The sequence below is a fragment of the Pelobates fuscus genome, chromosome 9, assembly GCF_036172605.1.
Source record: "Pelobates fuscus isolate aPelFus1 chromosome 9, aPelFus1.pri, whole genome shotgun sequence".
Classification (NCBI taxonomy): domain Eukaryota; kingdom Metazoa; phylum Chordata; class Amphibia; order Anura; family Pelobatidae; genus Pelobates; species Pelobates fuscus.
In genome coordinates this window covers 73,931,709-73,959,345 of record NC_086325.1, presented here as the reverse complement: position 1 = coordinate 73,959,345, position 27,637 = coordinate 73,931,709, and positions in this window count along the sequence as shown.

The following is a 27,637-nucleotide window of genomic DNA, read 5'->3' as shown; positions in this document are numbered from 1 at the left end:
GTATCATTAATCTGTTCCTTATTAATCCAATAAAAAAATCAGAGGCTCTACCGTTCTACTATAGGTACCACCAGCATGGATGGGTAGTAGAAAGATGTAGGACAGGAAAGGCTAAGCTTACAAGAGCTTGTGAGACTTTAGATGTTGCTTCTTTAGAGCAATTTATTTAGAGTATTCTTCACTACTACCTGACATAGTGCAGTGTGCCAATGGTTGCAACCTAACTCATTAAACAAAGCCTATAGTGTAGAGATGTCCCGAATAGTTCGCTGGCGAATAGTTCCTGGCGAACATAGCTTGTTCGCGTTCGCCACGGATGGCGAACATATGCGATATTCGATCCACCCCCTATTCGTAATCATTGAGTAAACTTTGACCCTGTACCTCACAGTCAGCAGACACATTCCAGCCAATCAGCAGCAGACCCTCCCACCTCCTGGACAGCATCCATTTTAGATTCATTCGGAAGCTGCATTCTTTTTTTTTTTTTTTTTTTTAGACAGAAGTGTGTTATATTTGAGCATGCTAGGCTGAACGTGCGTATATCATGGCTAGTTGCACTGAGGGTATGAGTATATAGCAGTACATTGTTGTGAAAGATGGCTGTCATGTTTAGGGTGTAGCTTGCACGTTATCAACTGTGTATTTATATCAGCAGCTCCACCACTAGTTATAAGTCAAGTGTGAGTCGCCCCATGAGATGAGACTAGTGAATAACATAATACATGAACGGTTAAGGTAAAAACATGTAAGGAACTACGACAATAAACTCTTTAGGAGGTGAAATAATGACATGTTTAAACGCTTGCTACTTTACGATTAGTTAATGTGCAGAGAGCAGTTCATGTGATCAAAGGCATGGTGTGGAGGATCAGCTGCTGTTTACTGCTTGTGCTCATCCGATCCCTTCTGGGTGCCAGATGCAGACCCTGGGAGTCCCTGATACCTGGAACAACAAAGGCAAGTCTCTGGCTGAGTGCCGGGTTCGCGGCTTGAGGTGGTGGAAGCTTGTTTTGTCGGGTGGTCGGATCTGTCCCGGTGGTGCTTCACGTCCGGTGCGGGATTGTGGTGGCTTAAGGTGGAGGCGAGTGCTTGACGTGGGGCAGGCTCTGCATTTCTGTTTGTGCCTCGGTCCCATCTTCGACGCCTTTTGCGTTGGTGGATTTTAATGGGGACTGCTTCGCTTAGCTGTGGTGGAGCTTGTTGGGGCTGTGGTGGAGCTTGTTGGGGCTTCCTGCTTGTTATTTGCTTCCAAAATTGATTAAAGAGTCTGTCCAGCTTAGACTCCTGCCATGCTTTGCTGGTACCAGGAGGACACGCGGATGCCGCCATATTGGGAGAGTCGCAGATGAATATGTCAGCCTGGGCGGCTGTGCTCTGTGCGTCCATTAGCTCCAGACAGCCTCTCAGGGGTGGACCGGGATAACCCCCACCGGTCCGAGGGTGGGGGTAACGGAGCTCCTGCCGGGAAGTAGCTGCTCCTGGGCATCCCAGGATCGGGAGATCGGCCGCCTCTCCCGCCCGGTGAGCACCAGGCCACACTTGCCACGCGGAGGTAAGTAAGACTCTGTCGAGTTGCTGATCGCTATTAAGCATGTCGGGTCAGTCAGGTAGGAGCAACATTGCTGGGTCATCCCCTTCTGGGGTGAAATTTGCTTGTTGATTGCTGCTTAAAGTGAGATATTAAAGGAGCTCACACGAAGTGCGTCTTTCCTCCATGACAGCTAGGCCCTGCCCCCCGGAAGCTGCATTCTTAGTGAGAGGAGGGACAGTGTAGCTGCTGCTGATTTAATAGGGAAATCGATAGCTAGGCTAGTGTATTCAGTGTCCACTACAGTCCTGAAGGACTCATCTGATCTCTGCTGTAAGAACAGCACCCCAAAAAGCCCTTTTTAGGGCTAGAACATCAGTCTGCTTTTTTTTTTTGTGTAGTCTAATTGCAGTTGCCTGCCTGCCAGCGTGTGTGTCAGGCTCACAGCATATACTGTGCCCACTTGCCCAGTGCCACCACTCATATCTGGTGTCACAATAGCTTGCATTTAAAAAAAAACAAAAACTTTTTTGACTGTAATATAATAGCAGTCAGTTTCCTTCACACGTGTGCGTTTCAGGGCCTGCCAGGGCACAGTGTCACACCAGTGCAACTCATATCTGGTGTAACAGTAGTGTACATTAAAAAAAAAACTAGAAATTTGACTGTGAAATAATAGCAGTCAGTTTCCTTCACACGTGTGCGTTTCAGGGCCTGCCAGGGCACAGTGTCACACCAGTGCAACTCATATCTGGTGTAACAGTAGTGTACATTTAAAAAAAAAAATGTTTTGACTGTAATAGATTGAATAGCAGTTAGTTGTCTGCAAGTGTGTGTGTCAGGCCTACAGCATCTACTCTGCCAACTTCTGCCAGTGCACAGTGCCACTCATATCTGTTGTCACAGTAGCTTGCACGCATAGTACCACTAATCGGAAAAATAAATTACAGGCAGAGGCAGGCCACCCCGCAGGGACCGTCGTGGTCATGGTGCTGTGATTCCCTTTGGCCCTAGAATAATGCCCAGTGTTCAGAGGCCACGTACCCTGAACTCGAAAAGTTCTGAGGACATAGTTGACTGGCTAACACAGGACACCCAATCTTCTACAGCTTCCGCTCGCAACCTTGACGCACTATCCTCCTCCAGCTTAGCTTCGGGCACCTCTCAAGTTACCACTCGCCCGCCTGCCGCCACCACCAACACTAGCACCACAGCCGCTTCACTTGATCTGTCAGAGGAGTTATTTACACATCAGTTGGAAGAAATGAGTGATGCGCAACCATTATTGCCAGAGGATGTAGATAACAGGGATATGTCTCAGTCAGGCAGCATTACACACATGGACATACGGTGTGATGATGAAGATGTTGTACCCGCTGCTGCTTCCTTTGCTGAGTTGTCAGATACAAGTGAAGCGGTTGATGATGACGATGCGTCCGTGGATGTCACGTGGGTGCCCGCTAGAAGAGAAGAAGAACAGGGGGAAAGTTCAGATGGGGAGACAGAGAGGAGGAGGAGACGAGTTGGAAGCAGGGGGAGGTCGTCGCAAGGAGCTAGTGGCACAGTCAGACAGCATGCATCGGCACCCGGGGTCAGCCAGACAGCACGCCAATCAACGCATGCTGTTGCCACCACCAGAATGCCGTCATTGCAGAGCTCAGCAGTGTGGCATTTTTTTGGTGTGTCTGCCTCTGACAACAGCGATGCCATTTGCAACCTGTGCCGTGTCCAACACCCACCTAGGTACAACTGCTTTGCGAAGGCACATGATCACACATCACAAACACCTATGGGATCAACACATGAGTACAAGCAGCACACAAACTCAATAATGAAAATGACAACCAGAGTTGGTGTAAATGTTCCAGGAGCTGGTCCACCTAAGATGGCTATTAAGTTATAACACCAATAAAATTATGTTGAAATTGATATTGCCAAAAACAAACTAAAACAAAATCAAGTATTTCAGGGAAAAAGTGCAGCGGTAGTGTGTGGTGTGTACACCTTTAAATCTGCTACAGGCAGAATAAGTGCAGTATACACCAAGTACTATACTTTATAAATAAAGATGTAAACCATATGTGATAGAGAAATAGTATATGGAACTGTTCTCTGTAATGTGATAGAGTTAAGTCTCCTGACTTTATAGTGCAATGTAACATCGGCATCTGACAGCTGGCTTGTCTGAACTCTTAGCCCGCCAGCTTTTACCATACAAGCTGGTGGAGTCTGAGGCGTTCCAAATATTTGTAGCTATTGGGACACCGCAGTGGAAGGTACCCGGATGAAATTTCTTTGCACAAAAGGCAATCCCCAACCTGTACTCGATTGTGCAAAAGGAAGTAATGGCATGTCTGGCACACAGTGTTGGGGCAAGGGTCCATCTGACCACTGATACCTGGTCTGCAAAGCATGGTCAGGGCAGGTATATCACCTACACTGCGCATTGGGTAAACCTGCTGACGGCTGCCGCAAGCATGGAATGTGTGGCTCTGCAGAGGAGTTGGTGACACCGCCTAGACTTGCAGGCAGGCCTGCTGCCACCTCCTCTACTGCTCCTACTCCATCCTCTTCCATAACCTCCTCGGCTGAGTCCTCTTCTGCTTCTGCGTCTTGCTCCACATCAACGGCACCCCCCCCAGCTCCCCAGGTACTGTATCACATCCCGGATACGGCAGTGTCACACCGTCTTGGGGTTGACTTGTCTGAAAGCAGAGATTCACACCGGACCAGCACTCCTGTCCGCCCTGAAGTGGCTGACTCCGCACCAACTGGAGATCGGCAAAGTGGTTTGTGACAACGGAAGAAATTTGTTGGCGGCATTGAATTTGGGCAAGTTGACACATGTGCCGTGCATGGCACATGTGTGTAATCTGATCGTACAACGCTTTGTGCATAAGTACCCAGGCTTACAGGACATCCTGAAGCAGGCCAGGAAGGTGTGTGGCCATTTCAGGCGTTCCTACACGGTCATGGCACACTTTTCAGATATCCAGTGGCGAAACAACATGCCAGTGAGGTGCTTTATTTGCGACAGCCCGACAAGTTGGAATTCAACACTCCTAATGTTCGACCGCCTGCTCCAACAAGAAAAAGCCGTTAACAACTATTTGTATGACCGGGGTGCTAGGACAGCCTCTGCGGAGCTGGGATTTTTTTTGCCACGTTACTGGACGCTCATGCACAATGCCTGTAGGCTCATGCGTCCTTTTGAGGAGGTGACAAACCTAGTCAGTCGCACAGAAGGCACCATCAGCGACATCATACCATTTGTTTTCTTCCTGGAGCGTGCCCTGCGAAGAGTGCTGGATCAGGCCGTAGATGAGCGTGAAGAGCAAGAGGAAGAGTTGTGGTCACCATCACCACCAGAAACAGCCTTATCAGCATCGCTTGCTGGACCTGCGGCAACGCTGGAAGAGGATTGTGAGGAACAGGAGGAATGTGGCTTTGAGGAGGAGGAGGAAGACCAACCACAACAGGCATCCCAGGGTGCTCGTTGTCACCTATCTGGTACCCGTGGTGTTGTACGTGGCTGGGGGGAAGAACATACCTTCAGTGAGATCACTGAGGACGAGGAACGGGACATGAGTAGCGCGGCATCCAACCTTGTGCAAATGGGGTCTTTCATGCTGTCGTGCCTGTTGAGGGACCCTCGTATAAAAAGGCTGAAGGAGAACGACCTGTACTGGGTGTCCACGCTACTAGACCCCCGGTATAAGCAGAAAGTGCCTGAAATGTTACCGAATTACCGCAAGTCGGAAAGGATGCAGCAGTTCCAAAATAAATTAAAAAGTATGCTTTACACAGCGTATAAGGGTGATGTCACAGCACAACGGGAATCTAACAGGGGAAGAGGTGAAAGTAATCCTCCTCCTCCCATGGCCACGCTGGCAAGGACAGGACGCTTTACAGATGTGTTGTTGATGGAGGACATGCAGAGCTTTTTAAGTCCTACGCATTGCCACAGCCCTTCGGGGTCCACCCTCAGAGAACGACTCGACCGACAGGTAGCAGACTACCTCGCCTTAACTGCAGATATCGACACTCTGAGGAGCGATGAACCCCTTGACTACTGGGTGTGCAGGCTTGACCTGTGGCCTGAGCTATCCCAATTTGCGATAGATTATTAAGATGAATGACGGATGGATCCTGAAGGGACTGTCAGTGGGTGAAACATTCGACTAAAAAAGGCCTGATAGGGGACGTAACAGGGATTAAACTGATAGGAATAGTACTACTTAACACACCTTATAATAACGCAGAGAGAGGAGTCTGAAGAAGAGGAGTCAGAGGAGGAAGGTGGCTTTGAGGAGGTAGAAGACCAAACACAGCAGGCGTCCCAGGGGGCTTGTTGTCACCTTTCGGGGACCCTTGGTGTTGTACGTGGCTGGGTGGGGGAAGAGACCTTCAATGACATCAGTGAGGACAAGGAACAGGACATGGCTAGCTTGGTATCCAACCTTGTGCAAATGGGGAGTTTGCGGTTGTGCAAATGGACTGTTTGCGGTTGTTTGCGGTGCGTTAAATGGGGAGTTTGGTCTGTCACTGTGAAGCGGGCGTAACCCTTACACTACCTGATCGATACAACATCATACCTGATGTTTTAAAGCACGTTATTCCAAACAATTTAGGAATGTTAGGTGATTTATGCCCTTTATGGATTAAAACCAAACTCTGCATCAACTATGTAATTTTCCATTGGAGTTTTGCCATGGACCCCCCTCCGGCATGCCACAGTCCAGGTGTTAGTCCCCTTGAAACAACTTTTCCATCACTATTGTGGCCAGAAAGAGTCCCTGTGGGTTTTAAAATTCACCTGCCTATTGAAGTCTATGGCGGTTCGCCCGGTTCACCCGTTCGCGAACATTTGCGGAAATTCGCGTTCGCCATTCGCAAACGGAAAATTTTATGTTAACGACATCTCTACTATAGTGCAATACTCAAAAGTCCCTGGGTGCAACTGGCTGTATCCTTAGGTGTGAGCTGGGTAGAGGTAAGGTTAGGAATTGATTTCCTATAGATAAAGCAGACATTATAGCAAATATCGAGGTCAAAGTTTATTGAAGCTCCATCCAGGAGCCAACTATATAGCCGTTGCTGTTATTGTACTATTGACTACTGATAGATCCACTTTTCTCTGCTGGGTCTTACGATAAAGCCAAAAGCCAGTCTGTAAAGCCAATTAAATATGTAAAACTATTAGTACAAATGTTCAAGAATTCATTAAAATTCCTGTGGTCAGTACCTCGGTGCATACAGTTCACAGGACAGTTATGGCTTACTAACCTTGACACTGCAGATATGTCAAGCAAATTGCACAGAAACTGATATAGATTATCTGGGACCTTTTTTCCAGTTAAGATATATGGGTGCTTCTTAATGGCTCTGACCTCAAACCCATTGATCAGCACTGATATGAATAAGAAACTAAACAAAAGAGGAGATAAGGTTGCGCCAAAACAGAGTAGACAAAGTATAGTTACAAATATATAAAAAATCCAATATATAAAAAAATATTCAATATAAAAAAGAAGAAGAAATCCAATAAGAAATATATTAAAACTACTTCATTTGAATAATTATGACATCATTTAGGTGCCAATTTCAAATCTGCCATGTATGTATTCCCTATAAAAACCCTTACCTGACAGGTTAGACTTTTTATCTCCACTTGATGAAGCCTTCTTGATGAAACGTGTTGTGGATATTGATGAAACGTGTTGTGGAAATCCAAGGTGGGGATTATACCACTTACGCCCTATACAGTGAGCAGTTTGTCTGCTCTACTAAATGTGAGTCACCATTTATTATTTCATTCTCTTGGCATTTTTTTACACAGTGAGCACTATTCTTGTCTCTTTTAAATTTATTTTATGGTCTACATATTGACGAAACATCTACCTAACAACATATCATCACATATCCCTAAGTGTGGATTGTACCACTGCACGCTATCCATACTAGAGCTGGTCATAAGCTCTTAAAAACGTGAGTAGGAATATAATTGACTTTTTATACTGGTATTATCTATCTGTTTTTACATATGGATGAATACCCTGATCTGACACTGTTTTAGAAAAATTATTACAGAAATATTTGAGGCTATATCTTCTGGCAAGTTCCATTGGGAATTTTATTGCACGACTTCTTATTATTTTTTTATGTTGGATTTTTTTTAATATATTTGTAACTATACTTTGCCTGTACTGTTTGGGCTGCATAAACAATGTGATTTCTAAATGGCAAATAATTAAGCAGTGGGACTGCAGGGGCATGATCTATACACCAAAACTACATAATTAAGCTAAAGTTGTTTTGGTGACTATAGTGTCCCATTAAGGGAATAGCTGCTAACTCTATGGTTATTGGGTCTCGGGATAGACTGGGGAATTGCTTGCAAAGGAATATAACAAAAGACAGAAAAATATATTCTACATTCTGTCTGGCTCCAGAACCACTGAGCAAATGTTTTGTATACAATTAATTTAAAAGTAAATGTATTGAAAATCCCCCCCCCCCCCCAAAAAAAAACTATGTTCAGATATACTAGTGTACAATCTGTGCCACTTCACAAGGAATGTATACTCAGTCTAATATGATTCATGCAAATTAATGCAAATTCCCAAAGACAGTGACACACATTAGTTAGTATGCGCTGTGAGCTGCTGTTTGGCTGAATTATCATTATCTCACACGAGCTGTTAGCATATATTTGTTATCCCGGCACCTGCTAATGCTCCTGTGTGCTGGTGCATTAAGGCCTTGATCACAATCTATCTTTTGGCGTTCATCACATAGTAACGCTGACAGTAAGAGCTGACATTCTTAGCTAATCAATGCTGCCCAGATTTAAAGCGGCACTGTCATGCCGAACTTACCTTTCCTCAATCTCTTCCTCTTCTCCCCCTCTCTCGGGATCTGTTATTCTTTTCTTCCAGTCTTCTTTAGTTTTCTTTAAAATCATAAGACAAAGTAGGGACTCTGTCTTATGGAGGATTCCTCCGCTTGACCAGCTCTGACCAGCGGAGGAGCAAAGTGTGCTTCATTTCCGCTGGTCAGAGCAATTTTCCCATGATCCCTAGCTTTCCTCCCAGTTCCCACAATGCTTCCTGTCAGTATTGCCGAACGTCCTGTCACTTAGACAGAACGCCGGCAAAACTGCCGAATTGCATCCTAACAGAATGAGCACTGTTTCTCCATTGGTGTTAGGATGCAATTCGGTACTTTGTTCGGATCGGAATTTCATTCAAATGAATGAAACTCCGATCCTATTCATTGCTGTGGCTGCATCTTGCAGCCGCTTAGTAGATAACTCCCTAATTCCCACGGTATCAGGGAGCTATCTACTAAAAGGCTGAAAGACCTAAATTGGTCTTTCAGCCAAATTTACTAACACCAAGTAAAAATGACTTGGTATTAGTAAATAATATGCCCCTACTCGCTATACCGCGAGTAGGGGCATGTCTAGTAAGCAGTGAGCAGCCTGTGGCTGCTCACTGTAAAAAAAAAAAAAAATATTGCCCCCCACCCCCTAAACGACGGGTGGGGGCCGTAAAGTAAAATAAGGGAGGGAGACCTATTGTCTCCCCCCCCCGGCCCCCACCCCTGGGCGGCGGGTGGGGGCCATAATAGTAGTAGGGGGGGGGGGACCTACTGTCCTCCCCCCCGGCCCCCACCCCTGGCCGGCGGGTGGGGGCCATAATGGTAGTAGGGGGGGGACGACCTACTGTCCTCCCCCCCGGCCCCCACCCCTGGCCGGCGGGTGGGGACCATAATGGTAATAAGAGGGGGGGGACCTACTGTCCTCCCCCCCCGGCCCCCACCCCTGGGCGGCGGGTGGGGGCCATCATAGTAATAAGGGGGGGGGGGAGACCTACTGCCCCCCCCGGCCCCCACCCCTGGGCGGCGGGTGGGGGCACTAAGTAAATTCCCCCCCCCCCATCAAGGTGACTAGGGGTGCCCAAGCCCCTAGTCACCCACCCCCCACCCAAATAAAAAATGCCCCTACCTACCCCCCTCACCCTAAAAAATAGTGAGGGGGGAATAAAATTGCTAACCTGTAAAGTAAAATTAAACTTACCATTTGACGTCTTCTTTTTTCTAAAATCTTCATTTTTCAGCCCCAAAAAAGGCCAAATAAAAAACCATCATAGCCGTCGAACTAAAAATAAAATAAAAACCCGAGCGCAAAAAAAAAACCCGACGAAAAAGAAAAAACCCGAGCGCACAAAAAAAAATCCATCTTCACCCATGGAGGGCTCCGCGCAGACTGAGCTCCGCAGGGCGGGGCAAGGCTTATAAAGCCTTGCCCCGCCCTGCAATTAGCCTAAGAACACTCTGATTGGTGGGTTTAAGCCAATCAGAGTGCTCTTTGTCATTTTACAAGCGTGGTAAAGTTCTTTGGAATTTTCCCACGCTTGTAAAATGACACAGAGCACTGTGATTGGATGGCTTGAAATCCATCCAATCACAGTGCTCTGTGTCATTTTACAAGCGTGGGAAAGTTCTTTGGAATTTTCCCACGCTTGTAAAATGACACAGAGCACTGTGATTGGATGGATTTCAAGCCATCCAATCACAGTGCTCGGTGTCATTTTACAAGCGTGGGAAAGTTCTTTGGAATTTTCCCACGCTTGTAAAATGACACAGAGCACTGTGATTGGATGGCTTGAAATCCATCCAATCACAGTGCTCTGTGTCATTTTACAAGCGTGGGAAAGTTCTTTGGAATTTTCCCACGCTTGTAAAATGACACAGAGCACTGTGATTGGATGGCTTGAAATCCATCCAATCACAGTGCTCTGTGTCATTTTACAAGCGTGGGAAAGTTCTTTGGAATTTTCCCACGCTTGTAAAATGACACAGAGCACTGTGATTGGATGGCTTGTAATCCATCCAATCACAGTGCTCTGTGTCATTTTACAAGCGTGGGAAAGTTCTTTTCCCACGCTTGTAAAATGACACAGAGCACTGTGATTGGATGGATTTCAAGCCATCCAATCACAGTGCTCTGTGTCATTTTACAAGCGTGGGAAAGTTCCAAAGAACTTTCCCACTCTTGTAAAAAGACACAGAGCACTGTGATTGGATGGATTTCAAGCCATCCAATCACAGTGCTCTGTGTCATTTTACAAGCGTGAGAAAATTCCAAAGAACTTTCCCACGCTTGTAAAATGACAAAGAGCACTCTGATTGGCTTAAACCCACCAATCAGAGTGTTCTTAGGCTAATTGCGGTGCGGGGCAAGGCTTTATAAGCCTTGCCCCGCCCTGCGGAGCTCAGTCTGCGCGGAGCCCTCCATGGGTGAAGATGGATTATTTTTTTGTGCGCTCGGGTTTTTTCTTTTTCGTCGGGTTTTTTTTTTGCGCTCTGGTTTTTTATTTTATTTTTAGTTCGACGGCTATGATGGTTTTTTATTTGGCCTTTTTTGGGGCTGAAAAATGAAGATTTTAGAAAAAAGAAGACGTCGAATGGTAAGTTTAATTTTACTTTACAGGTTAGCAATTTTATTCCCCCCTCACTATTTTTTAGGGTGAGGGGGGTAGGTAGGGGCATTTTTTATTTGGGTGGGGGGTGGGTGACTAGGGGCTTGGGCACCCCTAGTCACCTTGATGGGGGGGGGGAATTTACTTAGTGCCCCCACCCGCCGCCCAGGGGTGGGGGCGGGGGGAGGACAGTAGGTCCCCCCCCATTATCGTTATGGCCCCCACCCGCCGCCCAGGGGTGGGGGCCGGGGGGGGGAGGACAGTAGATCCCCCCCCTTATTACTATTATGGCCCCCACCCGCCGCCCAGGGGTGGGGGCCGGGGGGAGGACAGTAGGTCCCCCCCCCCTTTTTTTCCATTAGGGCCCCCACCCGCTGCCCAGGGGTGGGGGCCGGGGGCTGGAGGACATTAGGTCCCCCCCCCTTATTACTATTATGGCCCCCACCCGCCGCCCAGGGGTGGGGGCCGGGGGGGAGGACAGTAGGTCCCCCCCTATTACTATTATGGCCCCCACCCGCCGCCCAGGGGTGGGGGCCGGGGGGTGGAGGACAGTAGGTCCCCCCCCCTTATTACTATTATGGCCCCCACCCGCCGCCCAGGGGTGGGGGCCGGGGGGGGGAGGACAGTAGGTCCCCCCCCCTTATTACTATTATGGCCCCCACCCGCCGCCCAGGGGTGGGGGCCGGGGGGTGGAGGACAGTAGGTACCCCTGCCCCCTTATTACTATTATGGCCCCCACCCGCCGCCCAGGGGTGGGGGCCTGAGGGGAGGACAGTAGGTCCCCCCTCATTCCCATTATGGCCCCCACCCGCCGTCCAGGGGTGGGGGCCGGCGGGGGAGGACAGTAGGTCCCCCGTCTCCCCCTTATTACCCTTTTTTTTTTACAGTGAGCAGCCACAGGCTGCTCACTGTTTAGTGGACATGCCCCTACTCGCGATATAGCGAGTAGGGGCATTGGGGAGATTTTAATCTCCCTTGTGCTATTATGGGGGTCATATTGACCCCCATAGAGTGAGGAGGGGACCTGGGGGGCTTATGAAGTGGTGGGGAGCACTGCTCCCTGCCGCTTCTGTCTTTACATATTACAAGGAGGGAGCTGCACGCCGGTAGCTCCCTCCTTGTAATAAACCGAACAAACAAACGAACACTGATACACAGTGTTAGTTTGTTCGTCTGATTTTTTCTATTCATTCATTCGTCTGTCTGATGAATGAATGAATAGGTGAAATTCCCGTTCGCATGTCCAGATGTTTCACTGGGCATGTGCGGGAATCTCACAGTCTGTGTAGTGTGGGTAGATGACGTGTCCCACAGGGACTTCACCTACCCACACAAAGATGGCGGCGCCCTGAATATAGATCGGGGCAGAAAATAAAGAATAAAAAATAGGTAATGTGGGGGGCATAGGGGCATTTGGGGATGACTAGGGGGTCGATTGGATGTAGTTGAGGCGGGAGGGGGGTTAAAAAAAAAACGGAATTCGGCATGACAGTGCCGCTTTAAACACAATTAATAATAATAATAACACATACCAAAAGGTTGTGGAGTATAAAATCTCCCAAATGAGGAGTACCTTGCAATGTGACGCTCTTCATAAACTTTAATAGGCTAAAAACAATTAAAAACATATAGTGTAGATTGTATAACACAGCAACCTATCACATATACATGTTGCATTAACAAACAAAGAGCGCTAGAAAATAGTGCTAATCAGACACAACAGTCACTGGGACTCCTCTCCAACAAACCTGCAGCTAGAGTTCTTCCTCCACGTTGGATCTTGGTCGAAACTACCAGAAGGCTTTCACAGGAGTGGTAGTCTGAGGCTGGTGGTGGGATCTCAATCTTCAATCCCAATGCTGGATAGAGTGTAAAAAAACAAAGGTATGAACAGCTTCTGCTCCGACCGGCTTCGCTGACCAGGGCTTTCTCAAGGATAGTTGCAAAGGAATGTAATAACAGACAGAAAAATGCCCAACCCACATGTGTCATTTCTCCCAATCTGCCACAAACAGGTTGGCATACCTGGAATCAGTCCACATTTCCTGTACTAATAAGCCTCTAGTTAATCCATAAGGTACGAACAGCTTGTACGAAGGGTACGAACCAAAAATATGTCTACCACGGATCACTTAGGAGTGACTCAAAAGTCGCACATATGCCATGTTTTTATAGATGGATTAACATAACCAAGCAAAACATTAATCTTTATTGCTACACATAACTTGTTATAGAAAATAGGATAAGCGGTAAAAGGCAACTATCCTTTTTTCTTTTCTATCACAGTGCAGTAGATTTAACAACCAAAAAAACACATCACCACTGAGTATTTTAATGTGTTGGACTGTAACAGCCTGTTACAGTCCGAGGGAATTCAGGAGAGAGGTGCACACTGCTGGGAGATGCTGGAGAGAGGTGTTGGGGGCTATAGAGAGGTGCTGGGGGCTGGAGATAGATGCTGGGGGCTGCTGGGCCGGAGGGAGCACTGACAGTCTTCCTTCTGATTTCCCAAAAGCTTTTCCAGCACACAGGCTCCTGCTCCGCCCCCACCCACGCAAGCTTCACACACATACGCAAGCCCCGCCTCCTGCAACCAAGCCCCACCCCCACCATTAAGCAGCAAACCTAGCTCCAGTTGGAAGAGGCCAGAAAATGGCTATCTGACCTCCCAGCAACAGCCTCCAGTCAGTGCCAGGTAAGCTTGATATACTCAGGTGTGTGTGTCTGCTAGTGAGGAAGTTTGTTTGTGTGTCAGTGAGCTTGTCTGCAGTGAGCTTGTGTGTGTTTGTGTGTGTGTGTCAGTGAGCTTATCTGTAGTGAGCTTGTGTGTGTGTGTGTGTGTGTGTCAGTGAGCTTGTTTGTAGTGAGCTTGTGTGTGTTTGTGTGTGTTAGTGCCCAGGCCAATAGAGGAGACTTGCTTTCTTGCTGTGGGCCCTATTGGGTCGGTGAGGAGATCAAAGCTCTCCCTCTCTGGCCACGGCTCTTCATTAGTGACAGGGAGGGCTGGAGGACCTGGGAGGCAGAGCACTCCTCCCGTGAGCACACTGTGTGGTGCATTGCCACATGTTACCATGGCAATGCTCAGACACAGCATTCTGCACGTGGGAGGAGTGAATACAGCCTGCAGCCGGAAGAGCTGCAGGCTATAGACAACTCACCACAACTGGACCACCATGACACAGCACCCCTCACACACAGACAGCACCCATGACACAAAGCACCCCTCACACACACAGCACCTCTGACACATACACAGCACCTCTGACACACATACTCAGCACCCCTCTTACACACACACAGCACCCCTGACACAAAGCACTCCCCACTCTGACACACATACTCAGCACCGCTCAAACACACACACAGCACCCCTGACACAAAGCACTCCTCACTCTGACACACATACTCAGCACCGCTCAAACACACACACAGCACCCCTGACACAAAGCACTCCTCACACAGCACTCCTGATACACAGCACCCCTACACACACACACAGCACATACCCCACACTGCAGTCTGTGTGTGTTCATTAGTCTGAGTGTATTCAGCAGTCTCTGTGTGTGTATTCAGCAGTCTGTATGTATTCAGCAGTGTGTGTGTGTATAAAGCAGCCTGTGTGTTTAAAGTAACCTGTGTGTATTCAGCAGTCTGTGTGCATTCAGCAGTCTCTCTGTGTGTGTGTTCAGCAGTGTGTGTATTCAGAAGTGTGTATGTATTCAGCAGTCTGTGTGTGTGTGTGTGTGTGCGTGTGTGTTCAGCAGTCTGCGTGTGTGTATTCAGCATTCTGTATGTATTCAGCAGTTTCTGTCTCTGTGTACTCAGCAGTCTATCTGTGTGTACTCTGCAGTATGTTTGTGTGTATTTAGCAGTGTGTGTGTATTAAGCAGTCTCTGTGTGTGTATTCAGCAGTCTCTGTGTGTGTTTGTTGTGTGTGTGTTCAGTGTATGTACTCTGAAGTCTGTCTGTCTTTACACAGCAGTCTGTCTGTGTGTACTCAGCAGTTTGTGTTAACTCAGCAGTCTGTCTGTGTGTACTCAGCAGTCTGTCTGTGTGTATTCAGCAGTCACTCTGTGTGTATTCAGCAGTCTCTCTGTGTGTATTCAGCAGTCCAAGTGTGTTTTTTGTGTGTGTATTCAGTGCACTGTGTGGATGTACTCAGCATTCTGTCTGTGTGTACTCAGCAGTTTATCTGTGCGTACTTTGCAGTATGGATGTGTGTGTATTCAGCAGTTGGTGTGTATTCAGAAATTGGTGTGTGCGTGTATTCAGCAGTCAGTGAGTGCGTGTATTCAGCAGCCGGTGTGTGTGTGTATTCAGCAGTCTGTATGTGAATGTGTTCAGCAGTCTGTGACTGTATTCAGCAGTCTGTGTGTATGTATTGCATTTGTTGGAGGTACCAATAAATATAAGCTTAATTTTTATCGATAATTTAAATTCCTGTGAGTTGTTGTGTAGGAAGGGCAACAGTGCACTGCTTTGCCCGCTGTTAACATGACACTGCTTGTGTGTGTCAGTGAGCTTGTCTGTAGTGAGCCTTGTGTGTTTACACAAATTAGTTTGTCTGTAGTAAGCTTGTGTGTGAGTTCAGAGTTTTGACTGTCAGTGAGCCTATTTGTGTGTATCAGTGAGTTTGTGTTTTGAGTCAGTGAACTTGTCTTTCTTTGAGCCTGTGTATCAGTGAGCTTGTGTGCTTACCACATACCTGTATACTGTACCAGTAAAGAGAAAATTGCAGGGAATTGAGATGAGAATTTCAAACTTTAGGCCGAAATAGTGCAGCTGAATGGGAGAATTTTTCCAACTCGGCTACTTTGGCCTTAAGTTTACAATTCCCATCTCAATTCCCTGTAATTTTCTCTTTATTAAGCAGACTCTGTAATCTGATAAGTAGGCAGGGATTAATTATGTGGGTTGGACATAGTGGGCGGAGCTTTGCGGCAGTGGGTGTGGTACATTTTCAAGGTAAGGTAGTAATTGATAGCTGTGCTGCAAAGTGTCCCTTGAAATTTTAAAAAAATGTTGTCCACTATGCCGCCGCCACTACAGGATAAAACTTACAAGGAAAGGTTAAAGGATCTTAACATGTATAGCTTGGAGGAAAGTCGAGACAGGGGGGATATGATAGAAACATTTAAATACATAAAGGGAATCAATTACGCTTAAAATAACTAGTATAAAATTATACAACGCGTTTCGTCTACTAAGTACTTTCTCAAGTGTAAACATAACTTGTTCCCTATCATATACATTTTAAAAGAGACTTGGATACTAAAAAAGACTAGTAACTAGTAATATCTAATGGTTACATTGAAAGACTACTGATAACAAGTGAAAAGCCAGTAGAGAAAAAAGAGCATTAATAGTAATAATCGAGGCGGAGCCTAGCAGCTATACTGAGCGGTCGCACATTCAAAGAGCTCTGTACAAAAACGCTCATATCCAGCCAAAATCTGGGCACAATCCTCCCAGGTCGACAGCTAAGCGACCTGAGGAAGGAAACCCAAGACTGCGGAGACAAGCGCCAAGCACCCCGACCGAAATCAGAGGATAGACCTGGGGCCCACAAGAGGCCTACTCAGCTACAGCAGGGGAGGCGGCCGATCCCTATGCTGACTGCATCCCACTAACCTGGAGGTCTCCCCGGTACACTCTCTCCCCCCCCCTGCCGGTGAGGGATATCCCAGTAACCGAAGCCTGTGACAAGCGCAAAATGACAACAGTGCCTGTCCCACACTGCCGGCACAGCACTGAACACCATGGCAGTCACCACGTGTAACCCACTGAACGGCGCCCTGCTGCCGCCCCTTGAAGAAAGGCTGGATCGCCACCTTTTGGGCAAAAATTTATCACCGGGGGGCACCAAAGAGGAGACCCCACCAGCAACGACCCAAAGAGCGGACGTGCTGAGACCTGCGGCTCCCGACCGGGGCTCTGGTGAAACTCGGAGGGCGGGAAGGAGGAGGCGGATGACCCGACACAAACCTATAAACCACAGACCTAGACCAGCGGTGAGTCGTCCTACCCCCCAGCAGGGACTACCCCTTCACAGCCCCGCAACCCTCAGGAAGGCCAGCAATCCCCGGGCGGGGAACACACACAAGAGACTGCAGAGACTCAAAGCGGAACCCCACCGACCACCCACTGCGCCCCTGAGAACTCCAACCCAAGAGACTGAACCGCCTCACACGACGACGACCAAAGCGGATCCCAATCAGGCACTTTCTCCAGCCATTACACTCCCATGCAAGCGGGGAATTGGCTGAAACCGCCACACCAGCGACGCACTGGCCCTCAACCATGAGGTACAGGCAGGTCAGAGGACTAGCGCATAAGCCTCACACACTCACACGTTGGGACTCTCATTTATCTGATATACGTTCATTTGTTTAGCAGTCAAGCTTAGCGATAACCACAAGCATACTAGTGTCACACAGAGTAGAAAAGCCTGTAACCTACCTAAATGAGAACCTAATCTACTGTAATATACATAACAATGTGCTTTTTGAATCACTTCTATTGTGGTAATCTACCTATACTATTTTCTTAAACAAAAAATAGTGCATGTATTCTCAACTACCCCATTGTTACATATGTCTCAACATTGCGTGAGGATTGCCGTTGGGGTACCTCACGCACGTATGTTAACTCAATATGCACTGCAAAAAAAATAAATATTAATAATAATAATTGAAATAATTACAATCTCCAAGTTCTGTTCCAATGGGGTTGCTGACAACTCACAGACCATTGATGTGCCTTTAGAACTGTGTGGGGAATCAGAGTCGTAGTGGGACTTGCTATTTTGCTGCATTAGATTTTTTTTGGTCATTGTTTCATATTGTCTCCAGAACATCCATTATATACAAGTCAGATGCATTATGTGGTTAGAAGCATAGAGAATATGGCATTGCCTTCCTTTTAATGGTCTCCATTTTATTTATGTCTGTCTAGAAGTAAGCAACATGTAACTGAAATCACATTATTAATCGGTTATTTGGAGCTCTATGTTTTATTTTTGAAATCTCTGATAATGAACAAAATATAAAAATGGTTTGAAGCAGAATTGCCACAACTGAGATTACAACTTTTATTTCAGGAATAAATAAATAAATAATAGATAGCAAATAAAAATTCTCAGAAATGGCTCACTGAGGCCTTTGATGTGATTTTATTGCTTGTACACTATTTCCCCATGATCCCCTCCTAATTATTTCTGTGTATTCGATAAATACAGTGCTACATCCCCGCAGTATGTCTGCTCTAGCCCGAAACCTCAACAAACTGTGCACCAATTACATGGGAAGATAAATATCAAACACACAGGCAAGCTTTTGATCTGGGAAGTAGGTGCAGCTTCAATTGCTGCCCCACAGGCAACAGACTAAACTCATCTATCTTTGTCCTGTTCTGTCCCCTGTCCTGCCTGTCACCATCTGCCTGTCTGCATCTTCAAAGCTCTGACAGGAGGCTGCAATTGAGATTGGCACCCACTTCCCCTGGGCATTTAATGACCAAGGAGAGGTTAGGAAGAATTGTAAGGAGAACCCCCCCTCTCCCATATAGCTATATCTTATTATATATAGCCTACAGTTCAGTACAAGGAGATTGTGATAAAGAAGCACATTTATTGTGCCGCCCTATCCTCACAATCATGTCACATTTTCCAGTATTAACTACTATGCAGATGAGACGTGCATAGCATCACTGAGCATTTTTGAGAACATGTCTCACTGAGAGTTTTGGTTTTCAGATATAAAGGTACTTCCTGCTTAACGGAACACTTCAAGCAAATAATCCGAACAAGAGGCATAGGAAGAAATAAAATCATATTCTGTGCCAACAAACTTGCTTAAAGAAACACTCCAAGTACCATAACCACCACAGACCACTGTAGTGGTTATGGTGCTACAAGTGGCCTAGTACTAGCCTGAAGTAAAAAGTCAACTATTTAAGAACAGACTGACAAAATCACCGTGGTCCCTCTGGGCACGTGCCACCGATTTCCTTGCTGGCAGAAACTCCCGCCACTGAACTCAGCCCTGCCGTGCACTCATTGGCCAAAAAAGCCCAACTAATGCTCTTATCCAATGTGCACTGCCCTGAATGGCACGGTTTAATTTGATGGAGTTAACTGTGCATTCAGTAGCAGGGGAGGAGGTGGCAAAACACAAGTTGTCAACCATTCTTAGACAGTTTGACTTCTTACTCTGGGATGGTGCCAGTGTATTCCCGGTATCATCATCACTACAGCGGGCTGTAGTGGTTATGGTGCTTGGTGTTCTTTTAAGTGCTACAAGAGAAAAGGACAATGATCTTTCTGTTGCGCAGGATTCAAATACCTTGCAGAATGGCTACTTATTGTGCATGTTTAGGACAATCCAAGATGACTGAATTGATATGAATGTGCAATACTACATAATAAAGCTGTATATAAGCGAGCAGCATCTAATATATGTAATTGCAATGCCGTCTCATTGTAGTGCATGGGGCATAATAAAGATGGTATCAAGGTGGTACCCTTAAAGAGGTGAGCCTCCGATCGGTTTCTATACAGAAACCACAGCAATGGTAGATACAATTGGGAGTTGTTATCCTGTGCTAACTGTTACAGACTCAGTCTGCCAGTTTTTGCTTTCATTTGCTTTCATTTCCTGGAAGTATTACTAAGCAAACGCTACAGGCATGACTAAGGAGACTGTTCCAGGGAGCAGCATGCTTGAAAAATACAATGTAATAATTTATCACCGTGAGGAAGCAATGTGACAGTCTTATGGCTTTTGGCTGTATCCTGGTCACCATTGTTCCATTGCATTCTGCTCCTTTCCCATCTGCACGCTTTGTAATTAACTGTAAACCCAAATAAATGAGAGGGGGGAGGTTTATTGCCCCTTGTTTATAAATCTGCCCCAGGTCAATGCAGCAAGTTTTTCTCCAAACAACAGCCAGGAAATGTATAGTAAGAATTCAGACTGAGGCACATATGTTACAGAGGAGATCAAAGGTTTAACCTCTTCATCGCCAAGAGCAGCAAATATTTATGGCTTGCTCTGTGAAATCGAATGTGTTATGGCCAGAAGTTGCATTTTAGGTCCTGTGGACTCTTCTCTTTATAACACACAAGGGCTTTCCTTTAACTGTATTCAGCTCACTGAAAAGCAATAATCAATATGACACCGATCGAACAAAAGAATCCCTATTTAAGTCATTACAGCTTAACTGGGGGTTATCCTGTAATTATTGTACAAGTAGCTATGGACAAGATTTGAGCATTGTTGTAAAACATCACTATATTATTACATTTCTTACATTGTCACAATTTTGTGTCTTAATTATTACGATTTATGGTAATTAACTCCTGTAAAGTCTTTTCAGATTTTAAATTTTTAAAAATGCCATGTTATAACGGGTTAGAATTGTGGAAAATATAACACAAACTGTATTTGTATTCTCCAATATGGATTTACATAGACGTACAAATAAACGTTTTTACTTTACATCTGTAGTACCAAAGACAATGGAATTTATTTTAAAAAAAACTAAACTTGAAATTGTAGAGAATACAATTTTTAGATTAAGAGTATAAAACATGAAAATTCATTCATCTGTGCTATTTAGACCAAGTCTCCTTAACCCCTTAAGGACACATGACATGTGTGACATGCCATGATTCCCTTTTATTCCAGAAGTTTGGTCCTTAAGGGGTTAAACTCCCAATTTCCTTACTAATTTCACCACTATTTCAGTTTAGTAAATAAACACTCTTTTTCAAAAACACGGCTTGGCAATACAAGACATTTAAAGTGACCACGTGTCCATTTTTTTGATGACTGTCCATTGATTGTAACCTCTGACCCTATATACTACTTGTCCTTAAATTTTGGAAGGCCTACTTATTGCCCATTTTGTAATATATCTATCAACTTCCAAGCGCTCCTTCATCCAAAATTGTACTAAGGATTCTACTAGTTTATTTATTTTTAGATTGTAAGCTCTTTCGAGCATAAACAAATATACCTATTGTTCCTGTAAAGATTTGCAATTGTCTCATTTATTGCTAAATTTCCCCTTCTTTATAATATTGTAAAGATCTGCAGAATAAGTTGGTGCTATATAAATGCCAATAATTAGATTTATGATTTCTGGAGAAATTGTAGTAAACCTCCCCAAATTAGGGTGCCCTGACTACATGGAGGTGTTCTTATATTTTTACCCATTCATTATGGGTAATTATTGCATGGATCATGTCACTGTCTGTGTACTGCCCATTATATGTATGTATGTAGCATTTTAATTCCATGAAATAAATTCTGAAATAAATTCTGTCATTATTTTTTAATTTTAAGATTTCATTATAGATCTATTACGGTGAAGGCCTACGTTAAATATTTAGCATATAAAATGAGAAAATGATCATATATGCAGGGCTACACTGGATTGGAGGCACTCTTTCAGCCGAATCACTCGAACCCTCTGAGAGACCGATGTCCAATGAAGATGGGGCCCATCCCGTACCCTAATTGCCACCAAAGAAGCTACACACGCTAACTACGCCGGAGGACACCGACTCCTTTCTTGTTTATTTGGGCCTCGCCCAACCAAGGGCCAAAAACCTGTTGCTGGTTGCTCCTAGGACATTCAGAATATTGCTGCATTTGTACCACGTTCTGCTGTGGACATCGGCTTAAAAGATGTGGCTTTCTTGGGCTACGTCTAGGCCATTGAATCGTGGAAAGTGCAGCCAGAAAAAAAGTTGTATTATAATATTATTTGTTGTTGTATTCCTTTTAGAATTAAATTTTCTTCACATTTTAATGTCTGGGTTATAATTACATATACCCCCATGTGGTGCTCAGGGGATATTGGGTACTATCAAAACTGGCTCTCTAGTCAAAGTAATTATAGATATCACATTATTAGCTGGTTTTTATTTTTCCTTTTCCTTTTATGATTTCTTTATACCTATAGTTTGATGGGCAACACATTTCAGCTACTCCCGGCCTATAATCGGATATTTCAGGCACCAACTTTACAATATAATATGTAAGGATCGCTATATGACATACAGCCCGCATTAAATATAAAACCCTTGCTCCAGTTGTTTTTAGTTTACTAATGTTTAACGTTATTTCTAACGATATATATTAAAGAAGTTTAAAATAATATTGTAAAGGATCATGTATTTCATATATTGACTTGATGGCAATAAAAAACGCTTCTTCCATGACACAGTTTGAAAATGTAACTTTAAGTCTCTGATGTTATGAGCTTGTCTAGAAAAAATAAATTGAGTATTTATTTTTTAATTTTACTTTTGATTTTTGTAATTAGCATTAATTTCTTATTCTTAACAAGATAAGATGGCAAACTGAACAAAGACAACTAGTGTGACGTGTCTTGTTTACGTGGATTTGTCACATAGTACTGAGGTTTCACTCCTGCTGTAACTCTGACAAGTCATCTGAAGGAGTTTTCCCAAGTGAACAGTTTTGCTGCCTGGCTGTCTGATGCTACAGTATCTATTGAGGCATCAGTGTGAGTCGTAAATAATGGGCCTCACTAAGGTGGCATGCAGGAGACATTGAGGGTGTTAAAGTGACAAAATCCCATATCACAATCAACATACAGACAGGATGCAACATACAGAATAATGGAAGAAACTGCAAACCCTAAGACTAAGAAGGTCCTATGGAATGTCAAAGAATGTTATAAAACATAACTGAATTAAAAAAAGATTTGATTATTCATGTTTAAAGCACCAATCCACATTTGTTTAATAAGGTTTAAAGTATACAATAAAAAGCCTGGCACAGACATTACATAAAATACTACATAAAATATTTATAGGTCACATGCGGACTCACTAAGAACTCGTTACCCCAAGGGGAAGATCTCCACATTTAAATAAGTTTACCTTTTTCAGGCTCCACGGGCAGAAGATATTTGCATTTTTCTATCTCGTTTTTCTTTTCCATATGTAATCTAGTTAAGCATCGTTGCTTTTAAAGTTTATGTCAACAGCTGTAGAACACATTTACCCTCTCCACAGCGCACAGTGACAGACATAACACCAACAGCACGCTAACGTAGCTACTCGCACTTCTACTTCAATCAGCTGGCGTACACCAGCCCAACACCCCCTCTCCCCCCGCGGCCCCCTTGGTTAGGGGCACCCACCCCAGATGTCAGGAGCCTATTCACAAAACGGGCTAGGGACAAGCCTCGGCCCAACTGACACCCAAGAACCGTACCCAGATATACAACATGAGGCACCTGAACATCTAGCATATTAACTCTAGAGACTCGCGACCATTCCACAAAGACATGTCGACTACCAACTAAACACCCGAATACCTAACTTGCCACTAAAGAGACATGCATACATTGACACACCTAGGACATATCGGGTACGCCAACTATACACACATCTTGTAAAATCTTTGTTATGTCCAATGTTTAACCATGTTTAACCACGTTATCTACTACCAAAAAATGGTGCGTTTCATACGACAAACATATCTTGCTTATGCTTTACCTATGTACATTGTAACCATATCACATGTAACCAACGTGAATTTCAATGCACCTCAAAAATAAAGAATTAAAAAAATATATATATTTATAGGTCATGTTTCTGAAAGTGAATATTTCAGCAGCCTAAAAGAAGTATTGTAAGAGAAAAATAATTAATAATGATACATTTAAATTTATTAAGATTCTATTTTGGCAAAATATATTAGCTCATTCAGGGCCGCCATCAGGGCATGACAACCGTGATAAAACTCACGGCCCGGTCTTGGGGCGCCCAGGCGTCCGGGCTCCACATTCCCAATGTGCATATATATATATATATCGATTATCAATATATACCATGGGTCCGGTTGGGACCATGGCCCAAGGCAGCACTTTAAGAGGGGCGGCAATTTGACACCCTCGCTGTGTCTGTCTAATTATTTTTTTTCCAAGTAGCAGGCGTCTATAAGGGAACCTCACATAAGGGAACCTCACACACACTAGCAGTTAAGAAGGGCCCTCCCCTTGCACTCTGCATAGGAGCGCACGGTGTTACCCGGCACTCTGTCTAAAATAGCACGCTGGACATCTAGAACTCCCTCCCCTGCCATGACAAGGAAAACAGTAGGGAGAGGGGCTCCAGACATAACAAATTATGTTGGAACCCATAAATGGGGACGCCATGCAAAGAGCCTTGCCAACGATTGGGAACGACATTTTTACTGCACATACAGTCTTCTACTACAAAGACCACTTCTAGAGGTGATCCTCCTTAGCTCCTTAGCTCCTGGTGCTTCATCTGCCAGAAGCCTGTGCATGAGACTACAGCACTGAGTTCTATTGAGGATCCCGTGGAACCTCGGGATTCTCCATAGACAATGCCTTTTTCCCTACAGTCGTCACTAGTGACAGCTGGGGGAAATGAAAAAGATTGATGGCGGTAACTCTGTTTTTTGTCACGTTTTGTCAAGCATAGTGAATATACTAAGACAATGTATCCCTGCTTCCTCTTAATATATCATCTGACTACATTAGAATTCCAGTGAAATTCCAAAACAGTCATTGTGAGTATTACATAAAACACTCATTTTGGACAGGGAGTTGAGGCATAGCCACTTCGAAGGGTTACTGCAAGCACCATGACCACTTCAGTGATTTATAGTGGTCATGGTGCCTGGAGTCTGCATGTGCAACGTTTCGCTATGAAACACTGAACATACGGAGTTTAATCCCTCTGCTTCCAGAAGAGTAACTCCACATTCGGCAGTGTCATTGGGGTGTCATCTGCCAGCCTGGAACTAGATTTCCAGGCTGGCTAATGGCAATTCTGTGCAATTTTCCTTGCAGAATTGCATTCATTGGCTGAGAAGGTTCAATTTAAATTTTTAACAAATGAATGTAAACCGCAGAATCTGGAAGTGCGTCATCGGATCAGCAGTGAGCACACGACCCATATAAGATGGCAAACCATTGCTCAATAATACTAAGGAACCAGGCCTGGGTAATCCTCACATCATAGCCCTTACAGAAGTTATGATGAATGGAGTAACCCTTTAATGTTTCTAATAGTAGGAAAATGTTAAAAATTTAAGCAGGAAACACAATATTTAGCAACGTATCTGCACTCACACTTTGCATCTCATTCTGTGTTGACCCGTTGCGGGTTACATTCTTTTTTAAGATATATGATATCTATTTCCCATAGATGTCAATGGGAGAATGCTCATTCAGTTACAAATTACTCCCACAAAAGTATATATTTTTCTCGTTGGCTCACAGGATATTTCATGGAGCGATATTGCCACCAGTCTCAGCCTTGTCTTGCGCTGTTATTACTGATTTTTCCATGCATGACATATGATTCATCATCGTCTTCAAAGTTCTCGGAACCAAGAAACATCTTACTAAGCATTGCTGAAAGATCCACTTTAGCAAGCGCTGTGATTTTATTTTTAATTGCAGGCACAAAATCAATCACAAAATCCAGGGTAGAATCCTGGAGACAGGAATATTCTGAAAGGCTAGAATGCAAACATACACAGAATTCAGCAGGTTCCTTCACAGGGTCAGTATGTCTCTTCTGCGCACAGTATGACTCTGTCTGTACCTTCCTGTGACCTGCCCTGTTTGTTCTGTACCTGTGTTTCCCCTGCAGGGAAGCCTCCTGCCCCTGCTGTGCCAACAACTGTACCTTCCTTCCCACAACCAACTCTCACTCACTGTACTGTCCTTAACAAACTCATCTGTTTAGAGAAGCTACTGTGTGTAAGTGGAAACACCTACAACAAAGGTGAGGATACAAATGAAACATTTGAATTAGACATTTTTTACTTCTATAAAATTCTGGAGCAGCATATCAGCCTGCCTACCGATCATAATACGTCCATTCCAAGCCACAACAAACAGAAGAAATTTTGTGTGATTTTTTGAAGTTAGAGAGTTTTGTGTATGAAATTGTTGCTTCTGTCAAGTGTCCATGTCTCCCGAGAATCCCAGATCCAGTGGAATCTAGTCCCAATTCTCTAGACATTTACTCCACTATCCATTTTCTAGGGACATCAGATAAAGTCCCGTCAAGCACAGTACATACAATCAGGCTGTTGCGTGACATTTCTGTTAATGCGTGACAGCACTTCTGTGCATGGACAACCAGATTTTTTTCAATTTTAAAAGCAATGTTTCAATATTAAAAGTACTATAAACTTGTCACAATATTATTATAGTGCCAATGGCGTGTTTGTTATAACAATGTTTCAGATGTTGAACATACATTGTATATACAATATGTATACGCTCTGGTTGCTAAGACGATACCTGGTTGCATGATTAAATCATTCGTCTTATGACACTTTGTGGTTAGTGATTTCTGACGGGCGGTCTACCTTTCAATCATCAACATGTTACTTTGATTATTTTTTATGCTTGCACTATAATTATTGTCAGAGTTGCATTGCGTATTTGCTTTCTTTCGGAAACATTGCCATTTACGTGTTAATAAAAAATAAAGTGATCCGATCTGTGTGTACTCCATCTTTTTTGTACCGTGAGCAACCCTGATTGTCTGAATGACAAGACGTCATCAGTGGATCGATGTTCCTGCTTTATACCTCCCAGTGTTACACATGAGTGCTAGGACTGGGGGTTGTCCTGAGCATGCGCACAGTAGTGATGAATGGCCTGCACATGTTCAGTGCTCTATTAATATTTGTGTGCTTGTGTTTTCAGTGATGTCTTAGGGAAGGGCTATCAATGATGTAATAAGCTGGTATGGTGATAACTTGATATGGGTTCTTAATTGGGGTAGTCCTGTAGGGTCAAGGAACTAGGGACATAGTTAGTACCCTCTAGCATGGAAAAACTAGGAAAACACCTTCACTAGGATCATGCCTTCACTCCACGTTTTATTTATTTTATCTCCCTCTTGCCTCTTGGGTGTCTCACCCATTACTCTGCCTCCTCTTGTAGCTTGGCATCATTATCCTCTCCGTGGTCTGAAAAGAGCTGCTCTGGGCATTCAGCAATTGGCCAGAGAGACAGGAATACGACTGAATGTCATAAACCTGTCCCATCCACTCTCTGCATGCTTCCTGAAACTCCTGTTGGACCAGGGAAAGGATAATGAAGACAGTTCCCCAAGGCTACACTACACAAAGTGACAGACAGGTGCCGGACTCTCCTCATGCCTGTCACCGGGTTGGATGGTATGCTCCTGCCCCATAGAATATCTGTGTCAGTTCAGCCTGAATAGCATTGATGGGCAGAGTGCTGGGCTAACCTGCCCCTTGCCATCTTAGTCAATTAATACCATTCATTTTGGACCAAGTATTATTTTTGCATGATCAATGTGGCCAAGGAGACGGCCGGAGAGTCCGGATTTTTGGCAAACCATTCCTGAATGGTTTCCTGAAAAGAAGCGTACCTTTTCCAAGTCAATTTTATGGGGGTGAAGGTCACTGATTGGCTGAGAGCATCAACTGACTGCTCTATCAGCAGCGCTCCTGCACGGCTCATCTTTTCACCCACTTCCTGCTGCTTCCGTATGTCATGCTTGTCTTATTAGAATTAAGTGTTTGTTTTGTTTAACTGTTGTACAGCGCTGTGGGATATG